The sequence below is a fragment of the Trachemys scripta genome, chromosome 8, assembly GCF_013100865.1.
Source record: "Trachemys scripta elegans isolate TJP31775 chromosome 8, CAS_Tse_1.0, whole genome shotgun sequence".
NCBI lineage: Eukaryota > Metazoa > Chordata > Testudines > Emydidae > Trachemys > Trachemys scripta.
In genome coordinates, this window is record NC_048305.1 from 3,859,553 (window position 1) to 3,871,866 (window position 12,314).

Genomic DNA, 12,314 nt, shown 5'->3' on the forward strand with positions numbered 1-12,314 from the left:
CTGGTACTGATTACTCAGGTTAAATCAGTCCGCCAGTAAGTACCCTGCCCCTTGACTGACTTTAAGAACTTGCTGCACTCAGGAGAAGAAAAAAAACCAAAAGAATGAAATAAAAAGGTCAGGAAAGTTGCAGCCACCTTGCGACACATTGTTAAAACAACTGAGCTTCTGCAGCGGAGCCTTAGTGGGAACCAACCAGCTCAGTATGAACCAGACTGTCAGAATACCGTAGAGCAATGAACACCGTGCAGTGCAGTACTGTGGACAGCAAGAGTTCCAACGCGAGAGCCTGCTTGTGGTGACTCGGCAAAATATACCCAGGCAAAGTACACAGCTTGCAAGCGGGGGGAAGATAATACACTGCTGCTGATCATCAGTCTAAAGGGGCAAAAAGGAAGCATAAAATCTCCTGACACCAAGCAGATCCCCGCTCCCAGTCCCCTTTTCAAGGGGGAGGGAGTGTTCAAGTTAGACAACCATTATATACGCGGCATGGAAAGCCAGTGCTCTGGCACAGCAAAGAGTAAATATTTACCCCAAGGCAGGAGAAGGTAGTGAACTCTCAGGGCTGACCGCAAACAAAATGTGCCACCTTCTTATAATAGGCATCATAAAGAAAAATTGGCGAGAAAGAGCATGCTTTGGATTTGCCAGTGGGATCCAGTTTCCAGAGATAGAAATGAAAGGAGTACATTTTTTTCAAGCAGGTGGCAAGGTGTTTTTTTTTTTCCCTTCCCCCTTTTAAAAAGGGAACATATGACAAAAATAGCAGGGCATTTTGGCTATCAGTCTTTTCAAATACAAATTGCAAAGGGCTCGCTGTATGGAAAGACAACAATGACCAGCACTGCGTATCTCTGAAAATGAGGCACTCTGGCTGTGGACTTCATCTATCCCAGTTCTTTTACCAACGATATGTGGCACATGAATAGACTCATCTGAAGGCTGCCATGCTCTTTTGTATGCTTTTAGGTGCTGCATATGCTGTCAGCTTAAGTTTTCATTCAGCTAACTTCTCTCAGTGGTTCTCCATTTTTCCTGTGTGGAGTTGAAGAGATCTCTCTCAGTGCCTTCCGAGGCAGCTAAGACAGTACATCAGAACACAACATCAGGTCAGATCAAACTAACAGACTCTATATAATTTCCCAAAGATTTTTCTTCAGTTCACTTTTTCCCAGTCACAGGATTTCTACTGGAAGATTCATAACAGCTGACTGAAATCCTTGACTTTACAACAGTGATTGCAGGGCAATTACCCAAGAATATTACCCATAAATGTTTTCTAATACAGGAAGCACTTCACTTATGCTTTGGTTGAGAAACTCAGGCAATATTGAATAATTTTCCCCACTGACAGCTAAATCACCTGCTTAACAGCAAACAGCTTCGAACCTGGAAAATGGAAGCACTTGTCTATTTCAGCATCATAAATTCAAGTCAGACTTTGGTTTAGGTCCTTTTCTGAAGGGAGTCTATGGAGGCAGAAAGGAAGTATGTCTGTGAGTTAGAGCAGGGACCTGGTAGTCAGGACTTTGGGGTAGCGTAACCACCTGTCCCTTATTTTAAGATGTATCGAAATATATTAAAACCGATACATACCATTTTAAACATTAAATTGAAACACATACACGCGAGAGAAAAAAAAAATACATGATATGCTAAGGAAACACCGTTTTCCTTAAAACGTCCCTTAAAGCATTGTCCCTTATTTTTCGTGTGATTTTCCCTTATTTCCACCCAACACAGGTGTTCACCCTACTCCTGGTTTCTATTTCCAGCTGCATGGTGAGTGGAGCAAAGCGGAGGCTTAATTAGCAAACAGTTGAAAAGCACTTTGATGAACTACAGTGTAAGTGTTGTTATTGCTACAGTCACTTCTGGAGATCTGGGTTCAAACCTCAGTTTAGGTAAAAATGGGGACAGCAATCTCAGCCTAATTCTCATTCATTCATGTCACCCAACTGCTTTAAAAGGGGACTCCATTGGGATAGCCAGAGGATGTCAGGTTATGTTTAAAGTGAATTGACAGTGCTGAATATGGGAAGGTTGAGCAGGTCCTGTCTATGCTACTTATCTCAAGCCAATACTATGTTTTCCCCCAAAACGATATTGGCTTCCCCTCGTCTTTGCGTTTTCCCTTCTCCATCCTCTGCGCCAATCACCTGTTGCCACTATGTGTTGCGTTGTCTACTTTGGTTGTGTTCTGAACTAATTCATAATCATTTTAAGGGGGAAAAAAAGAAAAATCTTTTGTAAAGTAATTTCTCTAGACCTTATTTTAGAATAAATCAATTCATGCCTTGTTCATATGAACCAGGCTGGGGTCTGCAGTGCGATCTACCAGAGGTGAGCCAAAGGTCTTGACCAGAATGCCATTCAGGAGTCACTACCTTGGCTAATGATGCAGCTTTTCGTTCAGGCAGCTGGCGCTTATAAAGGCATTTTTCACTTACTTTCCAATATACAAATCAAATCTGAGCTTCAGGAAGCAGTTCTAGCGCCAGCCCCAAAATGTTACCAACTCCAATACCTTAAAAGAGAATTCCTCAAAACTAAAAAGCATTCTAAAGATGAATTGTGCTCTCAGTTACTTGCGTGGAAGTCAGATTTACTCCTGACTTCTACCGAGCAGATTTTGGACCAGAAAAATGGTCCATGGAGCCCTATTCAAATTATGGAGCCCAATCCTTCATGCCAAAGACGTCCATTGAAAAGTGAGAGTGTGAGATGTGTCAACTATGCCCAAGATGACCAGGATACCAGCATGAGCCCTGAGGTTCTGATTAAAAAACAAATACAATCAGCTGTCCACTTAAACAACCAGTACATTTTTCAATGGTGGAAACTGATTTCTCATCAACTCTTTTGAAGTTTAAAAATTACTTCCTAAATTGTTTGTATTTTTTTTTTAAAAGGTTGCACTGAGCGGCTCATGGTTAGCCTCCCTAACATAAACAAACACCTGTGGCACATGGAAGGGAAGTTTCCATGTACCACAGGTGTTTGTTTATGTTAGGGAGGCTGTCAAAAGTAATACTTTAAAAATAAAATGGTAAAGCATTATGGTAATTTTATGCAACTGTACTAATGGGGGCGAGGATTGCAGTGGTGATGATGTGTTTGTCTCATGTCACCCTGGAAAGCTGGCTGTTAAAGACACTCTTGATACTATTATTATGGCAATTGTGAAGAACATTTATGCAGCCAAGTCTGCATCTGAGGCTGTGTTGCACAGTACAGCAGACTTATCCATCAGTGTCAGTACAGCTCAGTTAATAGCCCTTCCAGGATTGTGTTCATTTAATTTGAAAGGCTGAAACAGCCTGGGTGCTGCTTTTCCTTAGCTCCAGTTTCATTCTCGGGGACCACTAGTCCGTCCCTGCTCTGAGGAGGGCAATTTCTTTTTTAATTGAAAATCAAGTGCCGCATACTGTAATTCGCATGAAAAAAAATCTAAGGCCACTATTGACACCTTTAAAAATTCCTAAAATACAAAATGATGATTGCCACAGGAAGGCCCCAATTCAGCAAAGAATTAAACATGTGCTTCAAGTCTATTCCTATTCAGCACTCTGAAGCAGGTGCCTAAGCGATCTGTTGAACAAGGATGGACTGTGGAACTGGGACCAGAGTGAGTGAATCACAGGTCTTAAGAACTTCAGTTAAAGAGAGAAAAGCAGCGTGGGGTTTTTTTCCCTCCGAAACTTTACATAAAAAATACAAGTTTATTATATCTCGTTTAAAGTTATTGAAGGCTATCAAAATAATTTTGTTCCAGCATAGATTCAAAACCACGGGGTGCACTATCAGCATAATTAAAACGAAGGGATCTCAAGCTATTTTCCTATCTTGCTTTCATATTATTGTCTAATTGTTCAGAACGTCTGTTTGTTACAGACACAAAGCAATTAAGCACAGCACGTTGCAACAATAGGGATCATAAAGCCAGAGTTGGCTACATTAGCAACATGGGTATCAGCATAAGAAAACATTAAAGGAAGGATCGTAATTGTAATTGAAAATAATTGGATGACACACTTGGTTTAGCTAACATCAAAATCCTTTGTGCACTTCAATGCTTTTCAGCATTGGAAGTACCTCTTCACCTGTGTTCTTAAAATGGATCTTAATCTGGTGTAATATTAAAGATATCATTGTACAATCTATGGCTTGATATTCAGAGATGAAGTCATACCAACTTCGATGTGAATGGTAAGAGCTCTGATATTCAGGTCATTAATTACAGAGAAGGGTAAATCTCTAATCTTGTGGCATGTATGTGACCATGCATGCTAGATTTCACCTCCAACATCTGCAGGCTTGGCTCCACTCAGCTGTGCCAAGAGACAAGCCACTTGCGGAATCTCCGTATAAGAAAGCTACAAGCTTTTCCTCTCTGAGGGGTAAGCAACACAGTTGTGGATTCCCTCACTGGGATCTTTGGAGACCAGCATGAGTGGTCAATCAGGAAAGGCATTCTTCTCCTATAATCTACCAATGGGTTGTAAACAAGTTATAAGGAAACTATTACACAATTCAGTTTTCTTGATGGAAACAATGACTCTTGGATAGAGTCAGGACACTATAATAGTCAACTTGTTTATTTGGCCATTGAGCAATTGCAACCAACACATTTACCATTAGCATTTCAGCCTGTAGGGAGTTGGAAGGTACATGACGACTTCATTTGTCTGAATCAACCACAACCTAGATAGGCTTGGGGGGTGGAGGTGTGTGACTTTGGGTCCCCTAGTGGGTGACCAACAGAATGTGATCAATCCCGTCCTATACAACTAGGCACAATGTGAATGAATTCCTGCTGATGTTGTCATGCCTGTGTCTGCCAGGCACAAATATTGCTGCTCCTAAGTCCCATTGGCTGTACCAGGATTTCTCACTCAAAAGCACTTACTGACTCCACATGCTATTTTAGCAGCTCATTGTGTGGCTCTTGACTAATTAGTTAAGCGATGGCAGGAGACCTCTTTGAAGTCCACTTAGCAATTTGCAGCACTCTCAAGACTGTAAGTACCTTTTTATTGCTAAATAATTGAAGCCCTTTCCCAACAAACTGTCCACAGAGTTTATCAAATGAATTCTCCCACGCAGACAGTTTTAGTGACCCACTGGGACCTCGTCAAGCTAGCAGCCTTGTGCGGTCATGCAAAGGTTAATCAGAGCATCTATATTAAATGAAATAAATGCTAAGTTGATTCAGATGCTCTTTCCTGAAGCTATTATGTATGGCTGTTAGGAGTGGGAGCCTGGCCCAGTGGGCTGGGACCCACATGCTTCCGCATTCTAACTCTGGCTCTTCCATGACTTACTTGGCTTTGCCACCACTGAGAATTTTCAAGTTTTTCCCTCAGTTGTCTAGCACCAGTGCAGCTCTGAGTGGGGTGGTAAAAACGTCTGCTCCTGATCTACACTAGTGTTCCCGGTGTTAACACTAGGGGAGCTCCACGAGTGTTAGAATCTCAGAAAAGCCTCAGTGCAGACACCCTCCAGGCCTCAGCCATCTAACCTGAAAAATGGGGGACAAGTACTTGCAAATTGTTTAAGTACTGGAGTTATTGTGAGAAATGTTTGTGCAGTGGTCTGAATGTGGGGTAACAGTACCGTGCTAAACGCTACTCTGTGCATACCGCTAGATGCTATACAAACACACAGGAATACTCTGCCCTGGAGAGTTTCCAGCCTGAACAAACAGCAAGAAATTTCAGATTTAAATAGCTGAAATCATGAAATTTACAATTTTTAAAATCCTATGACCGTGAAATTGACCAAAACAGACGGTGACTTTGGTAGGGCCCTAGTTATGTACTAAATTCTCAGGAGACACTGAATGGTATATAGCTAGAGAGGTGCTGCATTGGAGGTAATGCAGCTGGAAATGATGGTGGGGTCGATGACAACTCAGGATAATGGCTTCGACCCCAACCAGTACCTAAGACACCTAGTTTGTGTCATTCTGAAGGCATTAAAGATATTTTCTATTGACCTCCAGCTTAAAGGAAGAGACTGATCTAGAGGCTAGTACCAAGAGCTAAGATGATCCTAGGATATATAGTTAGGCTGACCCTGGGCAAGTCCCTTGACTTCCTCATGTGTCAGTCACCCAGCTATAAAATTAGTAAATTAGCAGGACCTTGCTGGAAATCAGATGCTGCATCTAGCAGAGTTTTCCTGGGGGGGGGATATCACATAGGCAGTGAGGGTGCAGAGTTCTGGCCAACATCTGGGATTCTAGAGACTCCTGTTCTTATTCTATTCCGAGGGGCACCTTGTCAACTGTGGCCAATGGGTACTCTAGCCCAAGAGTCTATTTCTGGCAGTCAAGAACTCAGACTAGCTCTTTCCACAGAGCTGACAAGCTGGGGCTCTTGGTCCGAGCGAGAACGTGTTTGACACTAACTTGTCACAAAGAGAACTGACCCAAATCCATGAAGGGATTCGTTTACCAATAGTCCAGAAAGGCACCTAAGTATCTGCTTAACTTTAAGTGTCTGAGCAGTTCCAATGCAGTCTAGGGCACAACCCATATCCTGCGTTTTGCTGGATCAGGGCCTAATCCAGGGACAGGCAGATTTCACAGTTTTGAAAGCTTGATATTTTTGGTTGGAAATCCAGACAGTGCTACTGCCTGGCATTTTTTTTTTTTGATGCTTTAGAGAAGCAAATTCTAGTCCACTTTATATACTGCTCAAACATCTCTAGGCTATGGCTGTATTATCCATCAGGCAATGCAGTTTATTTTGCAATTTTCCCTCCCAGTTTATGCAAGCGTTTCACTTCTAAGAAGAATCGGGATATAAAGTACTCACCTTCCCCAACTCTTCCCACCCCTTTTTATTTTGGAGGCAGGAAAACTGACCAAAATGTTGACTCCTTTTTTTTTTTTTTAAAATGCTATAAAAAAAACTGTTAAGAGTCTTTACTGGAATTCTCACTTTTTCCCCCCCTCCTACCTAAGCCCAGACACAGTTACTAAAGATAGCACATCGTCAAACCTTTAGCATTTCAGACATTTAAAAGAAAGTCTTTGTTTTATGAACGCTGTGCATCAGAATAATCTCCCAGTACCTTGAGATGAGAAAAGGACTCTTAGGGTACGTACACCGCAGCTGGGAGCATATTTCCCAGCTCAGGTAGAAAGACACATGGTAGGTCTGGGGCTAGCTACCTGGGTAGATACCCGCCTGGATCCTCCGAGTATGTACTTTGGAGGCTAGCTGTGCTACCTCCAGCTTCACTGTTATTTTTAAAACGCTAACTTGGGCAAAGCTGGCATGTGTGTCCTACTCAAGCTGGGGAGCACACTCCCAGTTGCAGTGTAGACATACCCTTCAGGAGATGGGCAGAAGGACCTGCCAACGTTGGATTGGTCCCTATTGTACATTTAATAGTGTTTTGTCCAGACTCGTTTTAAGGGTGCCAAACACCAGGGCTTCTGCCACTTGTCCTGGAAAGCCCGTTTCATAATGTCAGGAGGCATTTATATTTTCATTTCATCACATTACTCCCAGCTTTATTCCCAACGCTACCCAAAATAATCCTTCTCCCTCCCTGATGTTTATATTCAGATATTTATAGACATCGTTCTCCTCTGCCTCCACCTCTCAGCCATTGTTTACCCAGGCACCACATGATCAGTGTGATGGCAAGTCCCAGATGGAAGCAGCTCCCTTGCAGCAATCTGGTTAATGGTCCAGGTGCTACAAAGAATGGTTTCAATCGGTCTTCACAAATCAGTACCTCTGGCCCCATAACCTCTGTTGCTCTTCTGTGATCTCCCTCCCATCTGGCTAATATCTTTCTGATAGCAAGATGGCAAGAATTAGATAGAGTCTCCACGTACCTGTACCCACTAGTGGAGAGTGGTAGAGAATCAGGCAGCAATAGAGTGATCTGGAGAAGGGGTGGCAAGACGGTGCTTTAGCCATAGGCCCGAGCACCATTTTGGCACCGCCTTGTGCTGGGGAGGTGGAGAGCGCCTTAGCGTGCAGCTGGAGCGTGCCTGCTGCTATGCCCCCTGCCGGGGCTTCCGTATGCTTCTCCTTGGCTGGTATGCAGGGGAGCACGGGCCTGCCTCCTCCTTGCCCCCTATCATGGTCTTGCTACCTAATGGGAACAAAGTGAGCAATCTCTGTGCACAGGAAAGAGCAAGAACTTCAGTGAGCCCAGCCACTGTATCAAGACGTATGGACAACTGCACCAGTGGAGCAGCTGGGCAAGGTCTGGCCCTTAGGCAACCTCTTTAACAAAACGCTGATCTTTCTGCAGAACATGCATGTCAACCGTTTTACATGTGTTACGACAGTGTCTTGAGGGCTGAGGGTAGTGGATAGTTTTTTTCTTGCTTGCTGTTGTTTGTGGGGTGAGAAGTCATATTCAGTACTATTTAGGTACTAGAAGAACTTTGTTTCACCAGGTCACCAATAGGTTTATCCACCCCAAGCTCATCCATGTATAAAATGGAACAGTGGGTGGTTCTAGAAAGCACAAATACACCCAGAATGAGACTGGCCACTGGAGTATGTGGAGTGGCATAATTACAGGTGGTGCTTTGATTTTGTATTATGGTGTTCATGGGTTTCTGGAGATAAGTCAGAAACTCCTGAAATATGAATGCTGCCTTCTTCCTTGCATACTTTGATAAGTACATGCATATTTTTCCACACTGCCTGAAATAACACTAAGAAAACACAAACACACATGCTAGAAAAGGTTTAGAAGCAACTCATCTGGCTAAATGTTCTAGGTCCAGGCATATGCAACTCTGACCATTGGGAAAAAAAAAATTACCCTCGAGTGAAGTCTTCTCTCCATGCAGGTGATAAATCAACAGGACTTTACATTTTATAACACATGTTCCCTAATATTTCCTTGTTCTCTTTCCGCTGCCATATTTATGCATGCAACTGGATTGGGTGGGCAGGCAAGCAGAGTGGGCTTTGATGGACAATTGTTATGCGAGGGATGAGAATGGCTCAAAGTCCCAGTGAAACATGCCCGCCTCCCCCTCCCTATCTCTTCCCACAAGAGCCTTTGATTAGTACTAAAGATTGAAGACAGCTCTGTTCTCTGCCATACTGAAGATTCTCTCCCATCCTGCACTGGAAAGAAAAACCAAACACCAAAGTGTGAAGAAGAGATTTTGCTCCAGCAGTTGCCTGTGAGAGTTACTGACAGCTCACATGTCTGAACACTAAGGGCCTGATCCAAAGCGCCAGTGAAGTCAAACACAAGACTCATCGACTTCAGATCAGGCCCTAAATGTGCTAAGATTGAAATTTCCCCCCGCCAAATTCCAACTCCATGGACTTGGTGTAGGGAAATAAATGAGAACAGGGGACACAATTCGCCTCCTAAAAATCCGGAATTGAAGTTTCAGGTGGGATCTTGGCCACTATTCAAGCCTATAAACTCAATCAGCAACTCTAGCCAATATACCCCTTTCCCTGCTAGGACTGCAGGGCGGAGCAATACAGTGGCAAAAGCCGGGCAGAGCTGTCCTGAGGAATCTCCTTCACGCTCACTCAGTGGAGAGACAGTTGTTTTCCAATCCCTTTACAGTGCTAGAGTAATGTAAATGAGATGCATCCCAATGGGCCTGCCCAAGAACAAATCAGGGACATTTCAGTGGTCCCACAGACCAGTGCCTCTCAACCAGTGGCAAGAAAGTTGCCCTGGTTTAACAAACTGTTTTTTCATTCAATTTAGTTAAACTGGTGCAAATCCCTGTGTGGACACATGAACCTTCACTTCCAAGGCCCTTCACAACCTATCCCTACTCTACCTATCACCTCTCATTCAGTATTAAAAGGTTGACTCCTGCCTCTGATTGGCCTGTGATGTCAGCCTCTATCTCCACTTGTTAAGTTTTCAACTAAGCACCTTCGTGCTTTCTCCCATGTGCTTGGGAAGAGCTCCCTCTAAACAGACACAAAATACCTCATTATCCTCCTTAAAACTCTTTTGCCATGAAGCCTACAAAAATATTGACAACATTTAGGCTGCTGGTGTGTGGAGATCACAGCCTATCACACTGACCATATTGTCTCATTGTTTCCTTGTACTCCCCTTCTGTCTGTCTCCATCTGTTGTCTCATCTTATTTGTAGATTGTGAGCTTTTAGTTCTGTGTCTGTACAGCCCCTAGCACAATAGGGTCCTGCTCCATGACTGGAGGTCCAAGTAAATAATAATCATTTTAGCTTCATTAAGGACCAATTTTAAACTTTTGTGCTTTGACAAGCCTGATTTGTTTTTGTCATCCGCTATCCAGCCTTCCCAGGCCAGGTGCTTGTAAGAGCCTGATTCTCCCATGCCCGACAGAGAGAAGGCGGAGGTGTTTACACCTGTATAGAGTAAGTGTTCTGAACTGGCAGTGTTTTACGCTATGTACAGATGTGAGTGACCAAAGTGCAAGACCAGCACACCTGTGAGACAGAGATCCTGCTGATGTTGCACTTGAAATTTTGCTGATAGATGACGACATTTATGAAAACCCTCTTATCTGTTTCAAAGTAGCAGCCGTGTTAGTCTGTACCCGCAAAAAGAACAGGAGTACTTGTGGCACCTTAGAGACTAACCAATTTATTTCAGCATAAGCTTTTGTGGGCTACAGCTCACTTCTTCAGATGTGAGGGCAGTCAGGGGACTCACCTGAACATCACATGCAACACAAATGTAATAAAATACCCCCTCTTTTCAAGGGGCAATTATGCCTGACAGCTACTGGAGTAGTACAGAGTGATTTGTAGAGATTATCAGTAACAGCAGATATTTTTGGTAATAGCAAAAGCAAGTTCAGTTGGCTGTTCTTTGTGGGGTTGTGATGGTTTTTGATTGTAGGGATTCATGAAACAAATCATGAATGTGTCACTAATTTTAGCATGCATGATTATTTCTCTAAGTATTCACATTTAAAAGTGTGTTATTTGCTATTTGTCATTCTCCTGCTTTAAAGATTCAGTCATCCAATCAAGGAGCAGAAATACCCTCCTGTTACTTAGCTGAGTAATTATCACAAATAGCAAGTAATCAAAATGTACCTTCCATAGGCTGAAGTTCATTTGCAGAAGCCAAATACTTAGGGAAACTAAACCCAGAGCAATCAGGTTTGTTTTGTGATAAACCCACTAACAGGAAAAATGGCTAAATTCACAATGAATACTTCAACCGGCTCTACTTTCCATCCTAAATCTTGCATCCCATTGTGAACTTAATAAGAATGCAGCAGAACACAATACATTTTTCCTTAGCGTTTTCTTCAGCTGTTTGACTTGAATACAGGTGGTAGCCTGCAGAGTCTCAGGTATTTTAAGCATGTTCTCTCCCTTGTGTTAGGTCATGTTACTGGAAAGTGGTGAGACAGAACATGACATGACATAATACCGCATGGTGCTGCAACATGTCAAAGGCAGCTGAGTACAGGATTTGAAAAGGAACAAAGGATGAGAACATTAATGGATACTGCTAGCAAAGAGTAGGCTTAAGAGTTTCAGAAGTTTATTTTGGATAACTACCAGGAGTCTGAATTCTTCATCTGAAACCTGTAGAGCCTCCACAGACCATCTCCCATACGTCTTTTCTCTGCCCAACCTAGCCATATTTTCCCTACTTTCACCCAAGTCCATTCCCTGGCACAGAAAAGTCTACCTCCTCTCCCACTACCAAAGTGTCAAATAAAACAGGAGTGCTTTACGAACAAAGGGTTTGATCCTGCAAGAATGTCACATGTAGAACTCCAGCCGATCTCAACAGCAGTACCTTAGAAGGAGGACTTTCCAGGATATGGCCTAAAAGTTGTCACTGTTTTCTTGCCGTTGGCTATCACAGCCTGCAGCAATCAATGCACCAAGTGACTAAATAAAGCAAACTAAGGGACAGAGTCTGCCACCCTTGCTCATGGCAAGTAGCACCTCGTTCACTAAGCAGTTCCATTCATTTCACCGGGACTGCGTTAGGAGCAAAGTATCACTCAAAGGGTGAAAATCGTCACTCTGCGGAAGCCTAGCGCATGGCTTAAATCCTACTTCATTCCTATCTTGAGGTCTTAAGCAGTGGAGGGACTTCATGCTGGCCCTCTGCAGAAGAGTGAATTTCACCCAACACGAATAATTGTGGCAGAATCTGGCCCTAGATAAATATAGAAGATGGAGACATCGTGTTAGACAACGTAGGCTGTACCAGAGAGATCAATACATTGATTTTCAGTCCATTACAATAGATGCATTAAGAGAGCCAGCTTCTCAGTTCTTCCAGCAAGCATTCAGCTAAGCCACTTATGCAAAGTGTAGCTAGTCCAGG